Source organism: Mandrillus leucophaeus, unplaced genomic scaffold (assembly GCF_000951045.1).
Source record: "Mandrillus leucophaeus isolate KB7577 unplaced genomic scaffold, Mleu.le_1.0 Scaffold143, whole genome shotgun sequence".
NCBI classification, from domain to species: Eukaryota; Metazoa; Chordata; class Mammalia; order Primates; family Cercopithecidae; genus Mandrillus; species Mandrillus leucophaeus.
Window position 1 is genome coordinate 1,579,160 of NW_012101399.1, and position 26,497 is coordinate 1,605,656.

Below are 26,497 nucleotides of genomic sequence, written 5' to 3' on the forward strand. Positions count from 1 at the left end.
AAAGAAAAAAATGAAAAGCTGAAATTATACTTTCATTTTAGAGATGAAAAAAGTATGAGGAGAATGAGATGGGTTCACTGACTTACACGTGACCACATGGCTATTAAGGGTAGATTAGGGACTAGAAATCTTGCCCTCTGCTAATCTAGTAATATTTCAATCAAAAGCAGCCTTTCACCCAGCATCCTACTTTATAAAATAAACTTTTCATTTCTATGTATGTGAACAACTCACATATTCTATTTCAAAACCTTTAATATTTGTTATAATTGCTATAATTAGCATCATATAAATTGAATAGAAAAACATAAATGCTTTACATATAAAGTAGTAATTTTAGACATGGGACTAAGTACAAAAGATTTCTAGGGGCCAAGCTTAAGACTCCTTATGTACCTAAAAATGGCCACATACAATTAATGCTGGATTGTTCCCACAATTTTATTATTGCGTAATTACGAATTAAAACTCTGTTTTCTAAAAACAATCAAAAAGACAATTCTGATAAGATGAAGACATTGTAATGAAAAACAATCTATAATTGTATGTTAGATATATTTGTCGAATATATGACCTTCATAGTCTAAAATTTAGGCAAGTAATGTTTTTGAATTGATCTGCACAGCTAATTAACCAAATTCACATACTTAAAATTTGAAATTCTAGCAAAGATGTATATAAAAAACAATTAGACAATGTCCAACTGAATTTTAGAATTATCCGAAGTATTGCTAAGAATTTGTAGATTAGTCCTCATTTTAAATAATACTTAGAAGTACTCCATAATTGTTTATGCCCAAAAGGAAGCAGGAATCCTTTAGTCCAATTACACAGAAAATATGAAATCATAGGTAGGGCTTTTGATTTTTTGCTCTTGTGGGGTTTGTTCATCTTAAGTTAAAGGTTGTATCCATTAAGTGTAAATTTAATCAATATAACCGATATTTGCAACAAGGGCATTTCAGAATGCAAAGAGCACCTTTCTTGATTAACTGATCTTGAAGAATGCTTTACCCTTAGTCCTGTACGTGCCTACCCTTAGGAAAGCATGCTCTCTGCAAAGGTTGTATCTTTAAATTATAATTGCACACAACATAAATGAATGACCTGATCCCATTTATGTGAATTCCCCTCAGAAATCTCAGGACTTGTCAAAAAGAAACATAATATTGGCAAAGGCACCTTTGTTTTCTCCAGATTTTTTTTTTTTTTTTTTGAGCAGATTGTTATGCTTGGCCAAAATAAAAGCAAACATACGGCATTGAGAAGTGTATGAAAAGACAGTGCACTCTGAAATGCCTCATGATCTCTTTTCCCTCTGCTTCCCTGCTGCCACATTTTGCTGCCCTAGGAGTAGGCCTAGTGTCTTGTAAGTATGAAATGCGTTTATGGAGCTAGAGAATTTCATTTCGAAGACTGACAGATTTCGCACTTCCCAGTCCTTTTCCAAAGGGTCCGCTGTCCCTGGAGACTCCCAACCTGGTGATGTCATAGTCCTCTTCCAGGAGCTGTTCTTAGTTCCACTTTGGCTGATTTCATGAAGTGTCAAATGCACCAAGCCTGCTGGGGTGAGAAATATTTTAGTCTCAACAGATTTGTGCGGCATTGGCATTTCTTCATTATTGTTTTACCATTAGGTTTTTATTAATGAGGCCTAGAGTGGCCCCGGGCTTATTATGCAGGATTAGAAATGTAAAACTTGTTTTCCGGAGATAGTTGGTGTCCTAACACTCAGATTTTCCAGCCCTCAAGAATGTTTTAATAAAATTACTTAATTCCTAGAAAAATGAGGCAAATAATTACATTTATTCTGTCTTATTGTTAGCCTATTCCAACCGACATTTTTTGAACAGGTCTGTTTTGGTTTGACCCAAAGCATTGGAACCCACTGTGAAAACTGGCAGGCCATAGGAGACCACATGTCTGTTCAGTGTTCTGGGATCTGCCAGCCTTGGCCATTGATGCTCTCAAATAAAGAGAGAAGTAAATGTTCTGCTGGGTTTTCTTACTGAGTGCCACTCAGTAAGACCTGAACTGCCCACCCTTAAACTATTTTAACTGAACTGGCTCTATATTTATTACAAGAGATGTGGTGGAAAAATAGTCTCTCCGGGACAAATGTTTTGTTCATGATTTATGGAACTGGTTGACAAGTCACTGTTTATGTTTAGGAGTACTTATTTCACATGCGAATCCTCAGTGAAGATTTATGAACAGTTGTTTCTACTTTGCTCTTTAAACAAAACATGTAAGGAAAACCCTCAATTTTATTTAATTCTTCAATCCAGTGGTCCATTTTAAGATGGGAATTGTCTGTAGGGTATCAGTGAATTATTATCTATCAGTCACATTTCATCACATTTCAAGTGATAATATAAAGCTAAAATTGGAAACAATGGCTATGATTTTCTAGTATTTTCTTGAGGACTTTGATAAGTCAAAACAAGGAGTTCCTTCAATGCTTTAGTCTTTATCTGTAAAGACAGATCCTTAATATACAGTATGTAAAGATTCACACTCACTGCATGTAGAGAGATGAATCACAGGTGTGAATATTGTTTTGACTATCCTCCCACTGGGCACTGAGACAGACAGCAAGGGGTATTAGGAGCTACTCTGTGAACCAAGAGATTTGGCTTCTTCTCCTCCATTCTGTTTTTGTTGTTGTTGTTGTTCCAGGTTTACTGGAAATATTACAGCAGAGCAGAAAGATTCAACTGACTTCAACTGGTGTTTCGAAATTCATCCCAACTGTAGGCTGAGTGACCTGCAGTTTGGACAGACTGCCGAAGTCCAAAGGCTTCAACATTTTTTTTTTTGGCATGAAAATCTACTTCAGTGATCTCTCCTTCTGCACCTTGATAGAGATAGCTGTCACTAGGTCTCTCTCAACCTGCTTCATCCAATGCAAGACGTAGCATGCTATCTTCTTGTGAGGCTTCCTGCTGGGATCTCCTTGCACACTTGCTTGTTCTTGTTGAAGTCGTTCCCTCAGTGCTTGTACTACTTCTCAGTGATGACCTGGGCCACCTTCATGGTTTTGATGCAAATGCAGCCCCTGTTGGTGGGTCCTAAATAGAGAGGAGTATATTGTAAATCTTGACTAAGTGCCAAGGCATTTAAGTTCTCTGTCTTTAGTTTCCTCATTTGTACTATTTAAACAATACTGTAAAAGAGCTTGAACTTTCCTCTGGAGGTTACAATGTTACTTGAATTTGTTTCTTTAAAAACTGGGAGGAAATGGTCGGATCCTGGTAGGAGCAGATCCTGAGAGTCTGTTGCTTGCTGAAAGCAGTTTGTAAGCTAAAAAATGTGTATGTCTAAAGGATAGAAATATCACTTAATATCTCTACATATTTTCCATGGAATAATCAAGTCACTAGATATTAGTGTACTGTATAACACCATCTCAATTCATAATTACTAATTTTGAGATTCTATAGTGTAATCTTTTATTATATGCTAAGTACTATACATAAATATATAAGACAGGATCAAAGCAGTCAGTGGAGAATCTGCAATATTTATAAACCTGGTCATCCAAGGGTAGAAATAAGATTTGAACTGTTGCAGAGGTATCCCAAAAGAAAACAAAACAATGTTGAATCCTTGAAATTGAATGTAGATTTGTTCAACCTCATGGCAATCCAATACCTTATGAATATTCTTCTAATATTTAGGATGATAAATAGCAAGCTTCATAAATTCTGCCTGAACCAAGGAGAAACAGAAACTCTAGCCACCCTACGAAAGTATGATTTGGAAGAGAATGAATGAGGAAGCAGTTTCTGTATTAGGTATCTATTTCACAGCAGAGACATCTGACTTTTGAGTTCAACAACGGTCACAAGGTCCACTTCCTAGTACACAGAGAGCACTGGTGCTGATGTCAGTGGCAGTGTAAGTCAAGTTCAAGGCTTCAAGCACAAGCATCTAGTGGCGGGTGACAGCAAGCAAATTTGTGCTGTTCTCCTTGCTGCCACTTTTACAGTGGTTTTGGACTTTGGTCTGCACTTACCCTGGTGCCCTCCTTCCTCTGTATGCTTAACTTTTATGAAAACTGTGTGATATCCTTTTAATAAATTTCTTTTCTGTTGAATCAGCCAGAATCGTCTATGACTAACCTATATTTATACAATTGAGTACAGGCAGTTTGATTATTTTTCCCCAACATAAACTTCATGGAAACAAAAGCTTCTCTGGATCAGAGTACCTCAATTCAAATCCTGGTGCTGATAATCAATAGAGGTATGATTTAAGAGTGTCTTAATCTGTGCTTCAATTTTTTTTATATGAAAAGTGAAATAATAAATATTTATATGATTATATCAGGTAATACTGGTACAGTGTTTATTTAGCATAGTGCTTAGGATATACAAAGCACTCAATCAATATTTGTTGGCTGATACGGTCAAATAGTAATATAACAATATATTATGTCAGTCACTAATGAAAATCCATATCTACATGTTTCAATATTCTGGTTTTCATAATAGTAGCTGTTATTAAGAATACATATTTAAGTCAAACTGCATAGGACTATTTTGTCTTTATTTCTTCAAATTTTTAGAGTTATTCATAAGACTCTCATTTCTTCTGACAACTCTATCACATATGAAATGTCTTTCTCTTGGGATTTATCTGATTTCGGTATTAAAATAGAACACTAAAAACTTGTGACAGGTCAGGTGGTGGTTCACACCTGTAATCCCAGCACTTTGGGAGGCCAAGGTGGGTGAATCACGAGGTCAAGAGATCGAGACCATCCTGGCCAACATGGTGAAACTCAATCTCTACTGAAAATACAAAAATTAGCTGGGCGTGGTGGCACATGCCTATAGTCCCATCTACTCAGGTGGCTGAGGCAGGAGAATCACTTGAACCCGGGAGGCGGAGGTTGCAGTGAGCCAAAATCATGCCACTGCACTTTAGCCTGGCAACAGAGTAAGAATCCGTTTCAAAAAAAAAAAAATGTGACAAAGCCTGGCAATATTTGTGGCCCAGCAAGAATTTTTTAAAGATCAGAAAACCCTTGAATAAAACACACTTATAAATTTGCAGTCAAATTATTTACACATAGAAGTGAAATATCAAATGTTATCACATCAATGAATCTGAAAGCTTTGATATTTGTCTATTGATTTTGAAGAAAAACAAACAAAAAATAAACAGCAACCAAAACACACGTGTACACTTACACGCATACACAGTACTCAATTTCATTTACCTCATTATGTAAACTTAAAAACATTTACACAGCTTTTATATTACATTTAATTTTAAGTATGTGAGAATTAAGAATCAAATGTAAAGCATTGTCTGTTTATTATGAAATTTAAGTATTTACTTCTCCACTTAAATGTAGACTGTCAGTGGAGGTATTAAGTAGACTTTTAAAATATGTGGCTTTATTCAAAAATGATTTTTTATTCTTGAAATCTACTTATTAAATCTAAAAAATAAAATTGACATTTAACCTTTATTCATATAAAAGTGAACATATAACTTGTCACTACCAATATGTTTTGGTGCTTGATATAAACAGATACTGCTCTTAAAATCATCTTATTTAAAGTAACTCAGTTAAGAAATGTTAAAAAACCTCTTTTCTCTTTTTAGAATTGTGTGTGGAGCACAAGACATTTAAATATGTAAATGTCAGTGAGTGATTAATATATTCCCTAAGCTATTGTAACTAGAGCATTTTACGCTATAATTAAAAGACTTGCTTAACTACTATAACTCAGATAATGAAATTCTAAGGTAATGGGAATTATAACATAGAAAATCAGTCTTGTTTTCATAGAAAGAACAAAAAATAGAGTCTCCAGCTTATTGCTCACGGCAAAAACATAAAAGTGTGAGCATTCAAGGGCACCTAGAAATTGATGGAATATTTCCCTTAAGTAATATTACCTTCTAGGTCACCCGCCTTTTGCTTTCTCTGCACTTCACCTTTTAGGTCATTCAGGTTTGTGATTGAATAATACTTTATAATTCTTAAGGAGTTTTCCTCATGTTAAGTTTCCTTTGTGCTAATATGTTATATCCACTCTAATAAATGTGAATTATTTTGAAATTAAAGTAGGAAAATATCAATAAATGGTATAGCCTGCTCCCTTTCTAAATAGACAAATCCTTGATTTTATGGACTATTAAAATCCTTTTAACCGTTTAAGTTTTATATTACAGTTTCTTACTCTATTTTTTTAAATTTTCTCATTATACATTCATTCTCTATTTTACCTTATACCTATTTATAACTGAATCAATTTCTACTATCAACTCAAACCTTGAGCCCTTCACTGGAAAAATCTCTATATTATGTATCGTTCTACACTTAATGCAGTTACTGCCACATGGAAGGCACAAAGTAAAATTGGCAGAAGTGAATAGAGAAATGATTAGATGTTCATATACTTGTATTAAATAACCCAAAAGTTTATTTATGGGCAAAAATCTCAACATGATCTACTAAACTAGAAAGTTCATATTATGTTTTGACACTTTCATAAACATGAAATAATTTATATTCCAATTTGGTATTCTTTATATTTTATCTAGGAAATCTTTCATCTCCATTTAAAACAATATGAAAATTATGTGTTTTGATCTTTGTAATGTGAAAATGGAGCCTTTTTACTATTGAAGAAAAAGTTTTAATGATATATGAGCTGGATTACGTTTTAAAATTAATCCTATATAGCAATATTTGCAGAAGATCCATACACTCCATCAAATTGCCATTTTATGGGTATAGTTAAGCAATTTTTTTCTGAGAAAAAATATTACTTTAACCAATATTTATAGTCCATAAAGGTCTTTCAGAATTGGAAAAATATAAATACATTACATAAGCCTTTTTGTACTTATATACACACACAAGTACATATACAATTCTTTATTAAACTGAATAAAACACCCACTTTTGTCAATATATGCATGGGTAGTGAAAGCAAACTTATAAAGAGATTAATCCCTTCCTAAGCAATAAAATCAGTAGTGTCAGTTACACTTTTTCATCAAACCAACTTGGAAAATTCCAAGACTATCATTGCTTGTTCCTTTGCATATGAAGCTGTTTTATTTGAAGGAAGTATGGCAGTTCACAATTTTTAGGTTAAAAGTAAAAGATTCTTACTGGAAAAGGTAAAAGGCTCAGACTGATTGTGACCATCAAATATGAGGCTTTTCATATTATCTATAACCATCAAATGTTTTTTTTAATTTCTCCTATTTTTCATTCTATATGTCTTCTTTAATAATCATAATTGTAAGAAGAAAAGTCAACTATAGCTAGATGAGGCAGCAAAGGGTGTGAATAATGTTAAGAATTTTGAGAATTAATGACAAACTATAAGATCAAACTTTGAAAAGAGGTAAAAAATTAAAAGGAGGTCAGGAAATAAGTATTAGACAGTCTGGTTGGGACTCTGCCCCTACCACGGTAGAAACCTCACACTACAGTCCTGGTTCTGCTCTCACTGAAAAACACGAAATTTGTTATAAATAAGCGCTAACCCTTCTTCTTTGTGCCTCTAACTCCAGATTAAAGTTTTGTGTGGGAGCAACTGATTGGCTGAGCCGAAGTCACATGCCCAAAACTTTGGTTATCAGTGGGCAGAGAACTAAAAATTAGTCCAACTTATACTACCATGGTGAGAAGCAGGACACTGCATCTCATAATAATACACGAAATTGGACAGTACTGCAAAACGAGAGAAAGCTGACCCAGAACAGCCCAAGTAAGCAATGTGAAATATTCATGCCATTCTTTCATATTGTCTTATCACTGCTTAAGGTTTTGTAATTTTGTGATATATTAAGAAGTATATATATTTGGTCTTTGTCTCCATTTATGACATAAAGTGCCTAAAATCCTTGGAATCCCCAAAATAATAAGTGTTTTTCTGTATGCTAATGAGATGACTAGTAGCTGAGGGTTCCAGGATAGCCTCAGGATGGTGACTGGTTGCCAGGAGAAGCAATCTTGTGATTAGAGGGTTGGAAATTTTAGCCCCAACCCCTGACCTTCTGGGAGGGAAGAGGGACTATGGGAACCTATTCACCAAAGGTCAATGGTTTTAGTCAATATTGCCTAAGAATGAACGCTCTGTAAAACCCCAAAGGCACAGGGTTCAGAGAATTTAGAGAGCTTCCGGGTTGGCAAACCTGTGGAGGTGCTGAGATAAGGCATGGAAGCTCCACACCTCTCCGGGACACCTTGCCATGTGATTTTCTTCCATCTGACTCTTTCTGAGTTGTATCCTTTTGTAATAAACGGATAAGCCAGTAAGTAAGCTTTTATCCTGATTTCTGTGAGTTGTTTTATGAAATTATTCAACCCAAGGAGGAGGTCATGGGAACCTTTGATTTAGAGATAGTTGGTCAGAAGCACAGATGATACCCTGAAATTTCAGTTGGCATCTGAATTGTGTGTGTGTGGTCTGAGCCTATGGGATCTGTGTTAACTGTAAGCAGCCAATGTCATAATTGGTTGGTTGGAAAACCCACATATTTGGTGTCAAAATGTTGACAGCACATAGAACAGTTTTTGTTTGTTTGCTTTTCATTTTAGGTTTAAATTACCACTGAATGATTGCTCAATATGTATCTTCATCTAAAAACTCATTCCTGGGCTTCATACTCTTATACACAAATGCTGATGAATATTTAAACTTATGTATTTCACATATGCCTCAAAAACTAAATACAATGCATATATATTGTTATTCACCCATTCCCCTCTGAAAAAAAAATCTGTCCCTCGATTCTTTTCTCAACAAAAAGTACAATCATTCTCCTAATTGCCCAAATCAGGGAGCTGTTGAAATTACTGTACCTTTTCTTACCTCCCCACTACCTGCAACAAATCATTTACCAAAATTGGTTGTTTCTATGTCCCACCGCCTCTCAATCAACAGCCTAGCACCTTCTTCCTTCAGGGTTCAATATTTGCCAGATTGTGGCAAACATCTGTTTTCTCTGTCTATACTATTGCTCCTCTCCCATACTTTTCTTCTATGCCATCTGTGTGGTTTCTCTAAAATGAAAATCAAATTATATGAAGTAACTTCTTCAAGGAAATCAAAAACTTTGTGTGATCACCAGTATGGTTTAAAAGTTCCTTATCATGGTTACAACCTGTAATGCGTTTGACACATGTTTTGATCCTTGGTCTCATCTCTCAATATTTTCTTAGCATCATATAAACCAAGTTTATTAAATTACATTATATTCATATTTTTAATAGAAAATAGAAAATATATAGGAATAATTAATGGCTACATTAAATGTACTTAGTAATTGTAAGAAACATGCTATTTTTCTGAAATAAAGTGTAAGAAAAGTATGTGTCTTGTGGCTGACAGCTAGAATTCCATGAACACTTACATTTTCTGTCATTTCCATGCCTTGGCAGAAGCTACTCTGTCATCCTAGAAGGTATACTTCACCTCTGCTGTACCCTTCACTAACAAACATTTAGTTATCTTTCAACACTCTACTTAAAAGCTATGTTTTGGCAAAGTTTACTGACCTACTATTCAGCACCTTCCTCAATACCTTAGGATGCTCTTAGCAGCAATATTTTGACTTCGTACCTGCCCTTGTCTCTACCCACCTAGTTAAGTAGCATGGTATGCTGAATAATGGTCCCCAAGGTTAATGTTCTAATCCTCAGAATCTACAAATTTTGCCTTTCATGGTAAAGGGGACATTGCAGATGTGCTTAAATTAAGGATCTTGGGTTTTGGAGATCATCCTGGTTATCTAGGTAGGCCCAATGTAGTCACAAGAGTCCATATGAGCAGAAGGCAAGAGGGTCAGGGTAAGAATAAGAGACGTGACAGTGAAAGAAAGACTGGAGGTGAAAAAGGAAGAGGCTATTTACCAATAAATGCAGATAGCTACTGAATATTGAAAAAGACAAGAAAACAGATTATTCTCTCAAGGCCTCTAGAAAGAGCCAGCCCCACAAAATTGTTAACTTTAGCCAGGTGAGAATGAATTTGGACTTCCATCCTTCCCGAATTGAAAGCGATAAATTTGTGTTGTCTTAAACCACTATTCTTGTGGTAATTTGTTACAGCAGCCAAACAAAAACAAAACAAAACAAAACAAAGGATAAAACACTAAAACTAATTCTAATACACATACTTTTTAAATTATGTATTATATTTATCTCTGTCATCATTAGGTGTCTTAATGACAGAGATCATGTATTTATCTCTGTAACCATGCACTTAACAAGACAGCCAGCATAGAGCTGTGATTAAAATGTGTTGAAAGAACGAGTGAGTGGGTGAGTGAATGAATAATGTTCATATGTTTAAATTAATGCATTAATAAACAGAAATCCATAGACATGTTTTCTGGTTTCTAAGAGACTTTGAACTTTCTAAATAATTCCAACAAGGGCCAATGATTGTACATCAACTCTGCATATTTGATTTATAGTGAAAATATGCTGACCTACTTGAGTTTCCTGAAGTTGCTAATGCTTGAAATTCAAGATATGAATTAGAACTGTAATCATAGACTGTAGAGTGTTCCTACTTTGATATGTCACCAATTGTGCTCTCTGAAAATAGGAGCAAAGTGTGGGGTACAGGATGTTTATTAGGACTCACTACATGTGAAGAGAGATGTCAGTATCAGATTAAGGAAGAAGTCAAACCAAGATGCTGGTCTGACAAAACATCAGAAAAGCTAGCAAGGAGTTATGGAGTATTGCCTGTGGAAGTGACACTCTTAAGGTCAAAATGGCAAAGGCCTTTGTACTCTGTCTCATTCATTCACCAGATGGAGCTGCCCTGACCCCTGTGTGACCTCTAATCGGTTGTCTGTGGTTGAGGCACATCCTGCAGGAGTTTCAAGCTGGTTTGTAAGTCCTTCCTTGAAGGACTGAGCAGCACATCTTTGTATCGATAATTAAACCCATGTACTGAAAGTTTTCTTCGTCCCAGGTCATTAAGAACAACTAGAATTCCAGACACATCTTCATTTTTCTTTTTCATCATGAATAAATGCTATGTTTAAACTGAAATACATAAATGCTTTATTTGTTTGGAAATATATTCAACTCTATATTTTATTTAAAAGTAGAAAATTGGGTGTAATATCGAAAACTGGTGGATAGATTGGAGTACTTACTAGAATTACTGGAAATTATGACATTTAACTAAGCCTATGGAATTAAAGAAAGATATGTCTCTGATAGAATGAAAGGAAGATATGTCTTTAGACACATGGTAATATAACATGTTATAAAGCAAGCTTGTCATTTCCCATGCTTCCTACTTCAAAAGTAAGCACATGTTACAGACTTCATGTAATTTTTCATAATACAAATAAACATGGGTACATGTGATTGTATAATCTTCAAACTATGTTCAGTAAATAAAAGCCTAGAAGTTTTAATTAATTTAGTAAAGAAAAAAATGAAATAAACATTATTAAGTGAAAAGGATAATTAAACAAAGTCATTTTGACATTTGATTATAACAAAATATAAACAAATTTATAGTAAGTAACTCATTGTAAACAAATAAAAGAGATGATGATTTTCTAAATAGTTGTTAAAATGTAAAAGTTTCAAATTACAAGAACATAAAGACCTGACTGCAAGTCTACTTAGGTAATAGTTGTTTAGATTGAGGGACTGAATACAGAAGTTTTAAAAAGTCAAAATAGAAAAAAAAAAAAAAAAAAAGGAGCCAAGAAAGCATAGTTTAGATAGGTTTTGGAAACATATTACTGCTGTCAATTAAGCTATTACTTTAAAAGTGGCTATAATTATGTATATTTAAAACCTGTTAATTTTCGGTATAGTATACAAAATTTAACAATAACATATTTTCAAAAGGGCTATGAAAAACAGGAAAGATCTCATTGTTAAGCAGCAGTCATTTTCAGCTCAGTGTCTCACATAGTTTCTGTTACCTAGTAGCCGTTAGTTATTAGTTATTTGGTGAGTTTATTCTACCCCTATCCCCAACATACTCTTCAGCTTAAATTATAATAATTTGGACACTGAAGAATCTTTGTAGTAGTAACTATTGTATCACAGATTGATTTTTTGGCTCCAAATGTTCACTCATACCCCTATGTAATATAGTACATTTGAAATGCTATCTTGACCCAATTTTGTTGTTTTGACCAGAGCCAGGTCAGTTCCCGCTTTCGAACAGCTAAGTATTTGCCTTACTGTATTTTCACACTTGAGCCCAGTAAGCACCTGCCTAAATCACCCTAGGGCCAGCTATCAGACAGTTAGAGACAGCCTTTATGTCCTTGAGCCAATGAAATTATGCAAATTGGCCAATCCTACTCATTCTTGTGCTAGTCTCCGTTAGAGAGGAACATGCTGGCCACATACTGGTATCTCCTGGAAATAGAGTCTTTTATAGACCTTAAGTTTGTGACTCTTTATATCAAGCTGCCAATTATGTTTTGAGTCACAGAAGCAGAACCAGACAAGCTGGGCACAGCTACAAACGACTTCTCGATGTAGAATGGAGTAAATCTCAGCCCTCTGGCATATTCCACTTGCAAGAGCGGATGACCTCCAATGTCCTCAATCGCTTGCCAGATGCCATGGTGTTGGAGGTTACCCCTTTTCCAAGCCCTTTGGATATCTGGGAGCTGCTTACGATTAACTGAGTGAACAGCAGTGGGAGTTTGTAGAGTGTACAATGGTACTGGCACTGTCATACATTATGGAGTACAGGGAAATATTGCTACTTTCCAATTTTTACCCAGAATGTTCCAGATAAAGAATGAAACCCAAGAGTCTGGTCGCTTGGTCAAACTAGGTAGTCATCTTAACACCTTAGATCTTAGATATCTTATGTCATCCTAACATCTTAGATACCATGGTCAGCAAATGGCTCTATCTCCACATTTTTGCAAGCTTTTGAACCATTGTCTGAGAGTTGTCCCCTTCAGTGTAAAGAACTTTGAAAATCTCTTGCTTCACAAGTATCCAAAATATAAATCAAGGTTACACATGTTGCTGTTTATACTAAGTCCACAATACAGAGTCTTCCTGGGATGCTTCTTATTCCCTTTGAAGTGTCAGACATTACTAATAGTGACTAAGTCACACATTTCACATCCCAGAATGCACAATAGTGGACTCTTACAAAAGGCATTCAATGGAACTTTTCTCTCTGAGATAGGTCCCAAACAGCTAATTTAATTGGGAGACTTAATTGGACCTATCAAAGAACCCCTATATAAGTTACAAAATGACAAATGAATTCCTAAATGCATCTGTATCTTGCCCCAGAATTTAATTTTTTAATTCAAGGCCCAACATATGTAACACTAATTTTAAATATTGTTCCCAATTCCCTTTGCTATTTTGAAAGTTAGATACCTCTGGCTTCCGTGTGTACTCATGGCTCTCTGTAAAAACATACACTCCTAAACTCCTATGCCTTAAGGAAGAACTCGTAGCAGTTACTACCATCTGTGCCTTTCTAAACATTAATGAAGATTATTACTTTCCCCAGAAAGGAAACTACCTAATATCAGTCCACCCATTGAATCCCTTGGAGAGTGAAACTCCCATTTCCCAGTGCCCTCTCCTACTCTTCCCACTTCAACTCACCATCACGACCTCCCACTCTGCATTTCTGAACATGACCACAACCACCTCTTCCCTTGGTTTCAAACAAATATCACTAACCTTTACATATGCTTTACTAACTATATACCCTCTACAAGATAACTACTGGAACTACCACCTTGACCCAAGGTATTATTATGGTAAAACCACATAATTGATACTTTTAAAACATGTTACAACTCCCCCAAGATATTGTTAGGGCCCCCAGAAATTCCAGCTCTGTTTTCTTAGTAATGCCATAAAATGGAGACCTTGGTGATGGACTGGCCTACAAGGACTCTTCATTCTTCTACATGTTTTTCCCCTATTTACTCCCATAATAAAATGTTTTCTATGCTCTTTTGGACAATTTATACTCTACTTGGTGAAAGTCTTTACTCCTACTTGGCCATTGAAATATGCCAAGTAATCAAGCTCAAAACTGATGTCAAGATTTTAAGGGGTAGATTGTAACACAGTTTTTGCTGTTGTTTAATCACTGTCTGGAACCAGGTTAGAGGCCCTGGCTAGAGGGTAGTAACTTCCCCTTCTTGGCAGCTGATTAAGTCCACTCCCCAAGGCAACCACTGCCCTTATTGAGCTTTCAAACTTTTGGCCACTATGTAGACCCCTCAATAGCCCCAGGGCCAGGTATCAGGCAAATAGACACACTCCCTAAGCCCTCCAGCCTGAGAAATTGTTCAAATTAGCCAATACAGAAGCATCCTGGGAAGGTAGCTGAATCCACTATACTTGTTATACATAAATTGCCCCGCCATAGCTTCGGCTTGCTGTTACCCTTTCTCTGGATGCAGCTTCCTAGGTGGCCCTGCCTGGAAAATCTGGAGTTGTAAGTAACAAGGATCTTTCTTTCATCTATTAGAGTGTTTTTATGATTTGTTGTTTTTATCAAAAGGATCTTTAAACCTTAAACAAACACCATATGCATGCACTTTAACTTCCTCCCACTAAAGTTGGAGTACATGTTCCTGTCCCTTTACTTCACTGTTGTTCGATTTGATTTATTTTTAAACAAAAAATATTGCTGGAAGTGAAAGTGCACCAGTTTTTAGCCTAAACCTTCAAAGACATCTCATTCTTCCCTCTTGCTCTGTTATCGTTGTGAGAAAAGATACCCTGGGGTAGCTGCTATCCCTTCAGGAATAATGAACTTAGGTGAAGCCAAGCTTCCCTAACTAAGCTCAGGTAGACTCAGACCGGATAGTAGAGCCATCCAGTGGAATTGTGGAACCATTCCAAGAGTGGGATTTGAATGAGCTGTCCCAGTTGACCATGGGTGGATCAAAAGCAAATGTTTATTTTGTAGGCCAATGAAATTTTGTGCCTCTGAAATTTTGTGTTTTTGGCAATAGTTGACAGCTACAATATGCATACATGTTTGACTAACTCCTCTAATTATGTTTGAAAAAAAGGATGGCCTGCAACTTTTGAAATCTGCTTTAGTATCAGGCAGCTATAAAAGAACAACACACTAAAGAGATCTATCTTCTCTTTATTCTTTTCTGTAGATTGAAAATATTATGCAGAAGCAAGATGGGATGTCAGGAATGACAATAGATCATTTTCTTTCAACAGTGAATCTACATGCACAAATACCTGAAATAGTACTTCTAATTTGGCAAAGACTCCTCCTTAGTAGTGGTGACAGGTAGCCATGCCTGTTAGTTTATTGAAAATAAGCATGCAAGTCCTCCATTTCATATGAGTGAGGACACCACTCCTCAAACTAATGAGTGAAGAGTAATTGGTCATTATCCATTAGGATTCAATTATTCTAAGGTGGAACATCAGAAGCACCTAGAATGGACAGGATTAGATGGTGGATATCACATAGGGATAATCACGTGTCTCTTATCATCGAGTTCCAGTGAAAGCCACGCCATTGACAAGCAGAGCCCCTCAGCAGGTGCCAGGGTAGAGTCATTTCCAGGTTTTGTTAGGAGCACCTCTTCAGAAGAAATCTGTTATTAGAGGTTGATATATTATCTGGTTTGAAAGTGGTATAGTTAACTTTTGAATTAAAAAGTAAGGCCAGGCTGGGTGCAGTGGCTCATGCCTGTAATCCCAGCACTTGGAAGCTGAGGCAGGAGGATTGCTTCAGCTAAGGGGTTTAAGATCAGCCTGATCAATGTAGTGAGAACTTGCCTCTTACTAAAAATCAAACAAATAAAAAAAAAATCAGCAGGGAGTGGTGGTGTGTGTCTGTGGTTCCATGTGTCAGCTACTCTGAGGCCAAGGCAGGAGGATCACTTGAACCCAGGAATTTGAGACTGCAGTGAGCTATGATCGTGCCACTGAATGCCATCCTGGGTGACAGCAAGACCCAGAGATCCTGTTTCAAAAGTAAATAAATAAAAATAAAAAATAAACGAGGACAGAGATTCGAAACTGGAGGCAATTCACGTGATCAATGAGTAAAATAATGCATTGCATTTCTCTTATTTGTTCAGTATGATCATATGATAAGTTTAGGGGAATAAACCATTGTTTATACTGTAAGGATAATTTTAAGATACATAAAATAAATTCTTTAGACAACATTTATAAGGAAAATAATATTTAGGATTGAGACATCTCATTAATATCCTGAAAAAATATTTAAAAGTCTTGATACTGAAATTATTTTCAGGAATGAAAATATATCAAAGTGTCAGCAAATACAAAGACTGAATGAAACTATAAAATACTTGTTAGTTTTAAATTTATTCGACCTTGTACTTGTTGAAAGTACACAAGCAAAAATTTTGTGAATAGTTAAATGCTAAGTATTATGGGGAAACAAGGCAATGGAAGACCACTCTTCTCATGAGGAATTTATATTATAATAATTAAACAAGTCGACAATATAAGAATACTCCTAAGGCAAAGAAGTTTCATTCAATATTTATTATAATTGAAATATATCTTTACTGTATGGATAAAGTTCCTGTCATACAGAAAGTTTCAATGCTTTGTTGAGGCTACACAGCTAAATGGAAGTAGAGTCCTAAGTAGAACCCAGGTCTCTGGACATGAAGTTCAGGGATAATTTTTTATTCATGGATCTGTACATGAAAGTAAATAGGGTGGTAATAATATTTTATTAAGCATGGTAGAGATTTGAAAATGAGAAAAAAATTCGGTTTCAGTATTCCCGAAGGTTCTCTGGAAGTTGTACAACCGAAGATACGTCTTGAAGCATGGTTGAATATAGAGACAGAGGGCTTGGAGAGGTGAAATAGGCTAAGATAAGCAAAAAATTAAATTTGGGTTTGAATACCAGTGATTAGAGAGTTAGCATGACTCAAGTGTTAATATAAATAAACAAAGTATGGAAACTAAGTTGCAAAGACTGTGCATTATAAAGAAAACAAACTTCACATAATAAATTACAAAGGGGATTTTGGAAGAGAGAAGTATATTAGTGTTCTACCCCGTAACTATAGTTTTGAAAAACAGTTTAACAATGTTATGCAAAAATAATAAAAAGCAAATAGATGAACAAGTGATTGCAGTTCTGATATGAGAACTGACATATTTATTGTTGGTTGGGGGAAAATAAAAGGAATATTTATATATGTGTGTGTATATAGATATATATATGTGATATGATAGACTCACTGCATTTCATACTTAAGAACATTTACTTCAACCAACTAAACATTGCCTAAGTCTCTTCTACAATACAGATCTAGTATTTGGTTTTCTGGTCCATGTTTGAAAACTCCAAGATCACTACATTAATATTTTCTTCCAGTAGTCAACTCAGTTTTTGAATATTTCTGGCTCTTGATAAAAGTTTTCCTTATTTGGGCCTAAAACTGTAGTTCAGTGCTTAGAGTGCTTTATAATTTTCTTTTTCAACCGTATACTTATATTTTCTTCAACCATACATTTTATACTAATAATATTGAGCCTCTAAATGAATAATCGTATATTCCTGTGTTTTGAAAGTAGAGTGTCCATATACAAACATAAGACTTCAGGTATAAAATATTCAGTCTATAGGAGAACAGAATTATCCTCCTCAGTATTCTAAACACTCAGTTTCCATTTGTATAACATACATTTTTTTCTTGGACAAAATATCATATTGTCTTAAACTGAATATGAGATCTCAGGTTCAATTCTTTTTCACAATGCTATTGTTAAAAAATCCTTTATTTACATGAGAAATTGGTATTTTGTAACCAAGTACAAAACTTACTCTTGTTAAATGCGCATTTGCTATTTAAATATCTGCAAACTGCTTGTTCATTTTTAAATTTGAATTTTGTTATAAAATGTAAAAATTACTGTTTTATAGCATCTACAAAATTAATAGGCATACTGTCTAAATTTTTGTCAAAATACTGAAAAATATTGAGTAGGAGAAGAGTAAAAGAATCACACTGAATTGAAAGTAATAAATGACCAATTGGATTAAAGTCTGGCTATTGCTAAGAAACAAGGAAATAATAAGCATGTAGCTTAATAAATGGGAGGAAAGAAGACCAAAAGTTCCTAGACAATAAGGAGAAAAAAAAGCAAAATAATCACTTTTATTTAATTATTATACTTAAAATCAGTGCTACCGTTCCAAGTCTTTGCCATATACATTCACAAGTAAATATGTTCCATACGCCACACTGTAGAGTTCATAGTTTTTCTCTCTCCACTTAGGAGTTCTTCAGGGGTAGAGGACGTGAACCATATATTGTTGATAACTCTATAGTTCCCAGCAAAAGACTGAATATATAACATTATTGTTGTAATCACATTTTGATTAACTTAACAAAACATCTCTTTAAGCTTCATGGTCAAAATGATGTTCATGTCAATTAAGGCCTTTTTAAATTTTGGGAAAATATTTCTGCATTCATTTGAAAAAGTAGATGTATAAAGAACATAATGACATTAAACATGAAAACATATTTAGGCTGGTTTCAAACAGAATTCCATACAGAACATGAAACACAATGAATCTATTAAATGAGCCAGAATATCAAGTCACAGCTTCCTAAGTTATTAGAAGCTGTGTGGCTCCTCTCAGCTGGAAGTGACTAACTCTAGGTGTCAGAGCATCCTGCTGACAGCTTAGCTCTTATATGACAGTCGTGATTAAACATTATCCATAAATTTTTTTCATTTCATCGAATTGAATCATAATTTTCAAGGCAAATAAAAGATTCATTTTTCACAAATATTCATAGAGCTGTCCTCAAATGATACTGTGAGATTCGACTTCTTCCAAACCCAACTTACAGAGAATGAATTTTAAAATCTCAATATAATGTGTCAAAAGTGAAAATTAACTCCATATTCATCTTCTACGTAATGATAGGGGAAATTTTCCGTGGCTGTCCTCTTGTCAGATTTTCTATTTCAGATATGCATATAATAAAATACAAGTGTTTTAAAAAATGTGATATCCTTTAAGAATGTAATTCTTTCTATGTCTGAGGTGAAGTAAAGGTAACAAAGGAGCCTCATAGCTTCCCACGTCACGTCAGAAGATATTGACTTCCGGCTTTTTCTTTGTTTTGTTTTGTTTTTTCCCAATGAAATAAGGTAATAGGAATCATGAAAACCTTAAACTATAAATCGACAGGATTCGATATAAAAGTTATGTGTGTAAAAAAACTGAGAATGTCTAGTCTTTTTTGGCTGATAAATTATTTGAATTTTCCTTTGAAACTTCCTGAGGAACAAGTTTAAGGAGGCAAAGTTATCTTGTTAGTTCTTGTCAATTCTACTTCTGAAAGATCAGAGTAGTATTGAGAGAGGCCACCTCTGAGCCAGAGGCGAGAATTTTGATGCATTTATTTTGTATTACAACTTTTTCACTGAGCACCTGTTATATAACATACAGGGCATTGGGTGTTACCTGGTGACAGGGAATGAGAAAAACATTGTTTATTTGCTAATTAATGCAACAAAGATTGGTCAAAGCAGGCTGTTCTACAGGTGCTGGGGATAACGCTTTAAACAAATCAGACAACCTCTTGTGTGTTTTATATTTTAGTGGAGGAGGAAAAGACTGAAAAAAAGCATTATATTATAATGTATAGTGTTGCATAGTGAATAGTACTATGAACAAAATTGAAACAGGGAAAGGAGATAGAGTTAATTTGTTCTTTCTTTTACCAAACATTTATTGAATGTATATAGCACTATATGCCAGGTCCTTTTAGGCAAGAAAGACCTATCAGTTAACAAAAAATTGAAAAAGTAACCCTCATAGAGCTTACATTATATTTTAAAGGGAAAAGCAATAAATATTTTAAGTAAGCAAATAATGTATAATCATAGAAGGCAAAATGTGCAACAGGAAGTTCCTCATGTGCAACATCAAAGAAGGAAAGAAATTGATCTGATTAACGGAAGAGACAGCCCAAAATGTTGGTGCAAGCTTGCAGTGGACCACTACCACATTTCAGCCCCTGTCAGCATTGGCCTTAGAGACAGCAACAAAGGGAACTTCTCCTGGTGAACAGAGCTTTGAGCAGTCAACTCAGTCATTCGTTTTGCATGAAATGAGAGATGATGAAAGGTACAGATAATATATTGATTCCTGGGTTGTGGCAGTGGCATGACTCAATGGTCAGCGTCCTCAAATGAAAGACTAATAAGTCAGGGCTAAAGAACTCTGGGAAGGAAGCATATGGAAGATCCTACAGGAGTGGGCACAACACATGCACATATGTGTAACTAATATTAATTTCTTCCAGAGAGAACCCATTTCCAGGGAGCATCTCTTCAACAAGGTAGACAGGATGACTATTGCAATGCTTGCACAATGAGCACATGAACAGGGTGGTCATAGCGGAAGGATTAAGGCTATGCATGAGGGTGATAACATGTATTCATCTTCACTAAGGCTGATCTATTGCTACCATTGCTGAATGTCCAGCCTGAGAGCAATGCATATCATTGCAGAGTCACTACTTTTCGGGAGTTTAAGCAGCCACTTGGTGACAGATCAATGAAATAAGACCCCTTCCACCAGAAATGGGATAATGATTATCCTTTTCAGAAAAAAAAATGCACAATCTGGACATGAGTTTGCCTTTTTTGCACAGTTCTTCAATCAACACCATCATTTAAAGGCTTAAAAAATGCCTGACATCTCAACAGAGCATTTCATGTGGCATTGCTTTAAAACAAGGAGCCTACTTTATTACAAAAGAGGTATGATGACGAATAGATAATCACAGGACTCGTGGGGCTTACTACTTGTATTCTATCATACTGATAGAATAAAGACTCAGTTAAGGAGCCAGCTCAGAGAAAAAATACCAGGGTGTTATCTTCTAGTGTACACTATATGTACTGAAGCATAGGTCTGGGAGGCAAAGAGTAGAAGTGGGATCCCCTGCTTGCCATTATTCCCAGTTATTTTTAGCATATTCCCATGCTCGAAATACGGTGCTTTCCATCCCGCCTTAGACTTTGCTAGTTTAGAGATGTTATTTTCCAAGTGGAGAAGAAATGTATGAAGTACCTTGAACTCCTAATCCTGGTGCAGCTGGAATGTACTAGTGGGAGTCATCGATCTTGATAATCATGAGAAGATATAGTTGCTACTACACAGTGAGGGCAAAAAGAAATATGTCTGGAACCCAGTAGACTCACTGGGATATGTCTTGGTGCTTTTTATCCAGTGATAATCAAAAATGTTAATTGCATAGAACACATGTCCAGAAGCTCAAAGTAACTTAAGAATAATAACCCCTAAATCCAAGGTCTGGATCACCTCATTCAGTAAGAACCAAAATTATAGCTGAAGGTGGCCAGCTGTAACTTCATTGGATAACATCACATAAAGTTGTCTGTTTGGTGTTTGTTTAAGGACGTAGCAGTTCACAATAATACTTAAAGATTGAATTTTTATGCTTCTTCTTAGGGAAGAATTGAAGGTAAGGATTGAATATCGTAGTATAGTGTGAGCAGATCTGACCTGCACAATGAATGGATTGTACCAAATTCAGATTATGCATGACCCATCTCTGCACACTTGCTTTGCTTTCTAAATGGGGTGGCACTCAATGGCTGGTAATATTCCCATCCTGTGCCCACTCTCATTTCAACAGACTGAAAACCTTGCTGGATATGCCCTATGGATGCCTTACTTCAGCCTACATTGGAAGTCCTTCCTTTTCTTTCCCTGGGTTCCTGATTGTTGCTGAAGTATAAGATACTACAGGAATTAATGCTCTCTGGGATGAACACTGAAGGCACGAGACAAACTAGATATTTTTTTTTCTCCCTGCTTCCCCCAAGGTAAATAGTCAGAGAAGCAACCCCTTGGAAGATGGCTCACTAGACAGAGAAATTGTTTGTCTCAAAGTTCTGACCTGTTTCATATGCCACTCCTTATATTTGTTTTGCCTCCTTCCCCTACTAACTTCTCATCCTCTTCCCAACCTCAAGAATTTCTTGGGTTGCACAATCAATAACATAGTTACTATAAAAATTTTGCCTAGGATTTGTATTTTAGGGCAACAGTCCCCAACATTTTGGCACAAGGAACCGGTTTTGTGGAAAACGATTCTTCCGTGGACAGGGTAGGGGGATGGTTTCAGGATGAAACTGTTCCACCTCAGAGCATCAGGCATTAGATTCTCATAAGGAACTAAGGAACCTGTAACTTAGATCTCTCACATGCACAGTTCACAGTAGGGGTCACACTCACAAAAATCTAATGTCACCGCTGATCTGACAGGAGGTGGAGCTCAGGTGGTAATTCTTGCTCACCTGCTGTTCACCTCCTGCTGTGCGGCCTGTTTCCTAATATGCCACAGACCAGAACCTCTCCATGGCCTGGGGGTTTGGGAACCCTTGTTTTAGGGAACACTAAGACAACAGGTTAAAAAAGAAAACAGCTGCCCATATTCAGTATCACCTATGGGGACCCTGTGATATTACTATGAGAAAATTAGAAGACACAAATGTACTGAAAAAAAACAGAAACAAAAAACAAAAAACGATATCTGTTTCCAAAGTTTTAAGCAGACTGTGCCTGAAAGCCCTGATTTAACATATATATCTTCAGAAAATTCATTCTATACCATTCTGTGCAACATGACTTTTCAAATAAAAATCATTGTTCTAAATTAAATAGACTCATTTTTACTTCAAAATTTTCTTGTTCATGTGTGAAAATTGAAGATACTGCTGTTAATGTGCTGGTTCTGCTAGCAAAAAAAAAAAAAAAAATTCTCAACCAGTTAAGTAATTTCAGTTTATTACTTACAGGCTTTATTAATTGTGTGTATCAATAAATGTTAACAAATAAAACTCATGGAAGTTTATTCCGTAAAAGGTGAAACATTTAATGTGATTGTGAATGCTATTGAAAATTCAGTTTAAAAGTTTACCACAAAATTATTTCTTTTTGTGTTAATAATCCAAATGAAAATTTTGGTATAGCATTCACTGTGGTAATAAAACTATAATAACTAAATTACTAGGCTATGCCGGGCGCGGTGACTCACACCTGTAATTTCAGCACGGTGAGAGACCAAGGCAGGGGGATCACGAGGCCAATTTCAAACTGAAGGTGACTATGATTTGATAGTGTCAAGGTTTACAAAAGTAGTCTATAGAATTTTAAATAATAAAATAGAAGACAAGTTTTGACTTCTAAAATATTTGTCAAAAATTATAATTGGAGGCAAAAGTATAGCATCTGCAAAAATATACGAGCTGAAATATTTACATATTTCAAATTGAAGAAAATAGACTTGATAACATTATTTATTTAGCAGAAATGTCTCCAAGCTTACAAGCTACTTCATTCTCTAGAAGAAAATTATTTTCTCAATTAAAAACTTTAGGATTCACAGAGATTGAGATGAGAGTTTCAGTATTTTCAAATTTGTTAACCAAAAATGTTCGTGGAAGATAATTTTTAGGCAAACTAAAAATAAATAGACAACATTAAAATATTTTGAACAAATACCACTGGCATTGTATTAGAGTTGGATACTGTAAAATTAATTAAAGAATCAAAAATATATTAAATAAATTACTACTTACACTATTGTAAATCTTCCAATGATAAATATAGGGAACTTTTTGGTGTTTCATATACATATGCTGTTTTTAGTTTTAGAAAATTGCATTTTAGAAAATAACTTTTGAATAGTACTGTTTCATAGATTTAACACTATCATAACACCAATTGTTTTTTGTCAATAGTGCCTATGTCAAAATTATATACTTAATTATTTTAGCTTTCCCCGTCATTCACAAAAGTATTTTAGGGGGCATCAAATAATATGGTCATCATAATGCTACTGCAGAAAACAAACCAACAAACATGTAAAGTACACAAATAAATGTTTGATATAAATATCAAGTGGTGAGGAAAAGGAAAAGAAAGTTTTGATCAAGACTACTGTGGATCAGGTGGTCACTGAAGCTATTTTGGACAAGGAAACCTTTTAGCACATATATAGAAGTGATGATGGAATTGTGAATATCTATTGGAAGAGTAATCTAGACAAAGGCAAACTATGAAAAAAAGAAATACCTCAGCCCAAACCCAGTCTTATAGTAGTGAAAAGGCTAAAGAGATTGAAGGAGAGCCAGCAAGGCCTAGCAGCTGGAAATTACATGAAATTTTAGGGAGAGCCTGGACCAGATCATAGAAAGTCTTTGTAGATTTTCAGTATTTTTTTCTTCTTACTTTCTATGTGTGACAGAGAACAGTGGAAGTTTTGTGGGGCGGAGTGACATCATCTGGTTTATGTTTAAAAACATTCTTCTAGTTGCTATGCGAAGAATAGATTGTAAGGATTGGAGCTAAAGAGGAAGGAATAAGTATACAAAGAGCAGTAGAAAAAATATTAATAATTAAGAGGGAAAAGGAACTTAGCTGATGAATATGAAGAACTGTGCTGGACATCTACAAAAATTATCTACTATTGCTAATGGATGTGTGTATATATTAGTTGATTTGCTTCAACAGTATACTATAATTGAAAGTTTCAATTGCTTATAAGTTATTCAAGTATTATGAAGATAACATACAATTTTAAGTATATTTTAACTACAGTTAAAAATAGTACAATCTGAAACTTTCACAATTACTCTTAGGAGGATTAGTGTTCAGTACTGAAATTAATGAAATGATATTATCTCAATATGCATATTCAAATATGAATAAGTAGTTAAGCTCAACAATAGCATAAGCAAAAGATTGTGATAATAAGCTCCATTATCTGAATTAACGAATGGCTCACCTCACTTGATAAGGTCACATTGAGTACCAGTGCATCTCGTAATACAATTTTATCATTCAGTTCTATGAATCTGCTGAACTATTCCTGTATATTTTAACAAGAATTAAAAATCACAAAGAGATAAAGGTAAGTTGCCGGTGGGAGCCTGAAAAAAAAAAAAAATCAACCAGAATAACAAATTCTTCATGGTTTAGAATATTCCTAAATTGTATGCTTTTTACATTTTTTCAATGATTCACCATGCAGGTATTTAAATAGTAAATAAGGCATTTAAATGTTTCTTTGATATAAATCCCTGTTTTAATCTCTAGTTAAGGTTCCTCAAATTTCTTGTCTCATACGTCTAGTGATTAACAAAATTATACACATAGTGTCATACACATAAGATCTATGAGGACCTCACTTACTGAATATTCACATGTGGTTATTGTATTACTCTCTACCTCTGTGAGTTCCCTAAAAGGGAAATTGTGTGCCCTGAAAATAAATTTATGTGTGATTTTGTCAAATCATCCTTGGAGATAGAACCTGGAAGCAAACCATATTACAACGCCAAATGTGTTTCTCAAGAGGCCAAATAAATTAAATCTTCTTCAGGGAAGCCATATAAAGGCTGGATTACAACATCCATGCTCTGCATTCAGACTGAAAGCACCAAGGTTATACAAAACTGAGTGGCCCTATCAAATCATTTCATTATTCCCCGCTAATTACACTAAAACCTCTATCCTTTGCAAAGCATTTTTATTTTGTCTTCTAAATGTTAGTAGTTTAAAAATAACCATGATTTAAGCCATTGTTACTATATTCTCAGCTATTATATACATAACGAAATCTCTTACTCACCCCAATTAGAGGAAGTTACAGACACAGGTTATGGCATAGGGCAAAAAGGTGGCTGCCTAATTGAAAAAAGATGCTGTCCAGGGACCTATAAATAGCTCTTTAAAAACCTCCACCTTTGCTATCGTTTTCATTCAATTTATGACTTTTAAAACTGCGGTTCCAAAACTGGGTGCCAAAGTGCCTTGGGGCACTACCATGAATTAACAGGAGCACTGAGGGATATTTTAAAATTTCTAGGAAAACAGAGTGACATCTATTGGGCACCATGCAAGTTACAACTACTAACGTGGGAGCCTACTATTTAATACATGAAGCTGTTAGCTTTGTGCTTGGTTTTTATTTAACTTAGGTGTTTTGTGGGAAAAAAAAAAAACAAAAACCTGAGACACTAAAGTTGTCATGAACTCAGAGATTTTGAGAACCACTGTTTTATACATAATTTCAGTACAATGTGCAGTGAAGCCTCAAACTTCATAGTGAAGCATGCCAAGATCAATTTTTAAAGAAAGTATATATAATTTTAAAAATTATTTATTTCATAGATAACTGCAATTTATTACAAAAAAAGATAAAATGACTTCATGTACATATGCCAAAAAATAGAAGAAATTATAGAGATGTATCTTTATGATATCTATGTAAAGGAAAATTTTATAAAGAGGTTACTAAAGATGCTGACTATAAAATTTAAAAGTGTTAACTTCAACACAATAAAATTTAAAACTTTCATCCATCATAAGACATAAAGTAGAAAATACATAACAAAGTGATACAGATATTTTCAGTAATACAATAATTAGTATCTAAACCA

The 26,497-nt window shown here is 34.9% G+C and overlaps 1 long non-coding RNA gene across 1 annotated transcript; it reads right to left on the bottom strand.

The window, feature by feature from the left end:
• Positions 1-237: 237 nt before the first annotated feature.
• On the bottom strand, positions 238-25,870 carry LOC105535205. The gene is made up of 3 exons (XR_001005393.1): positions 25,687-25,870; positions 24,841-24,924; positions 238-1,563 (listed from the first exon to the last, which is right to left on the bottom strand). It is a non-coding gene; the product is annotated as an uncharacterized LOC105535205 (long non-coding RNA).
• Between the last annotated feature and the right edge of the window lie 627 nt (positions 25,871-26,497).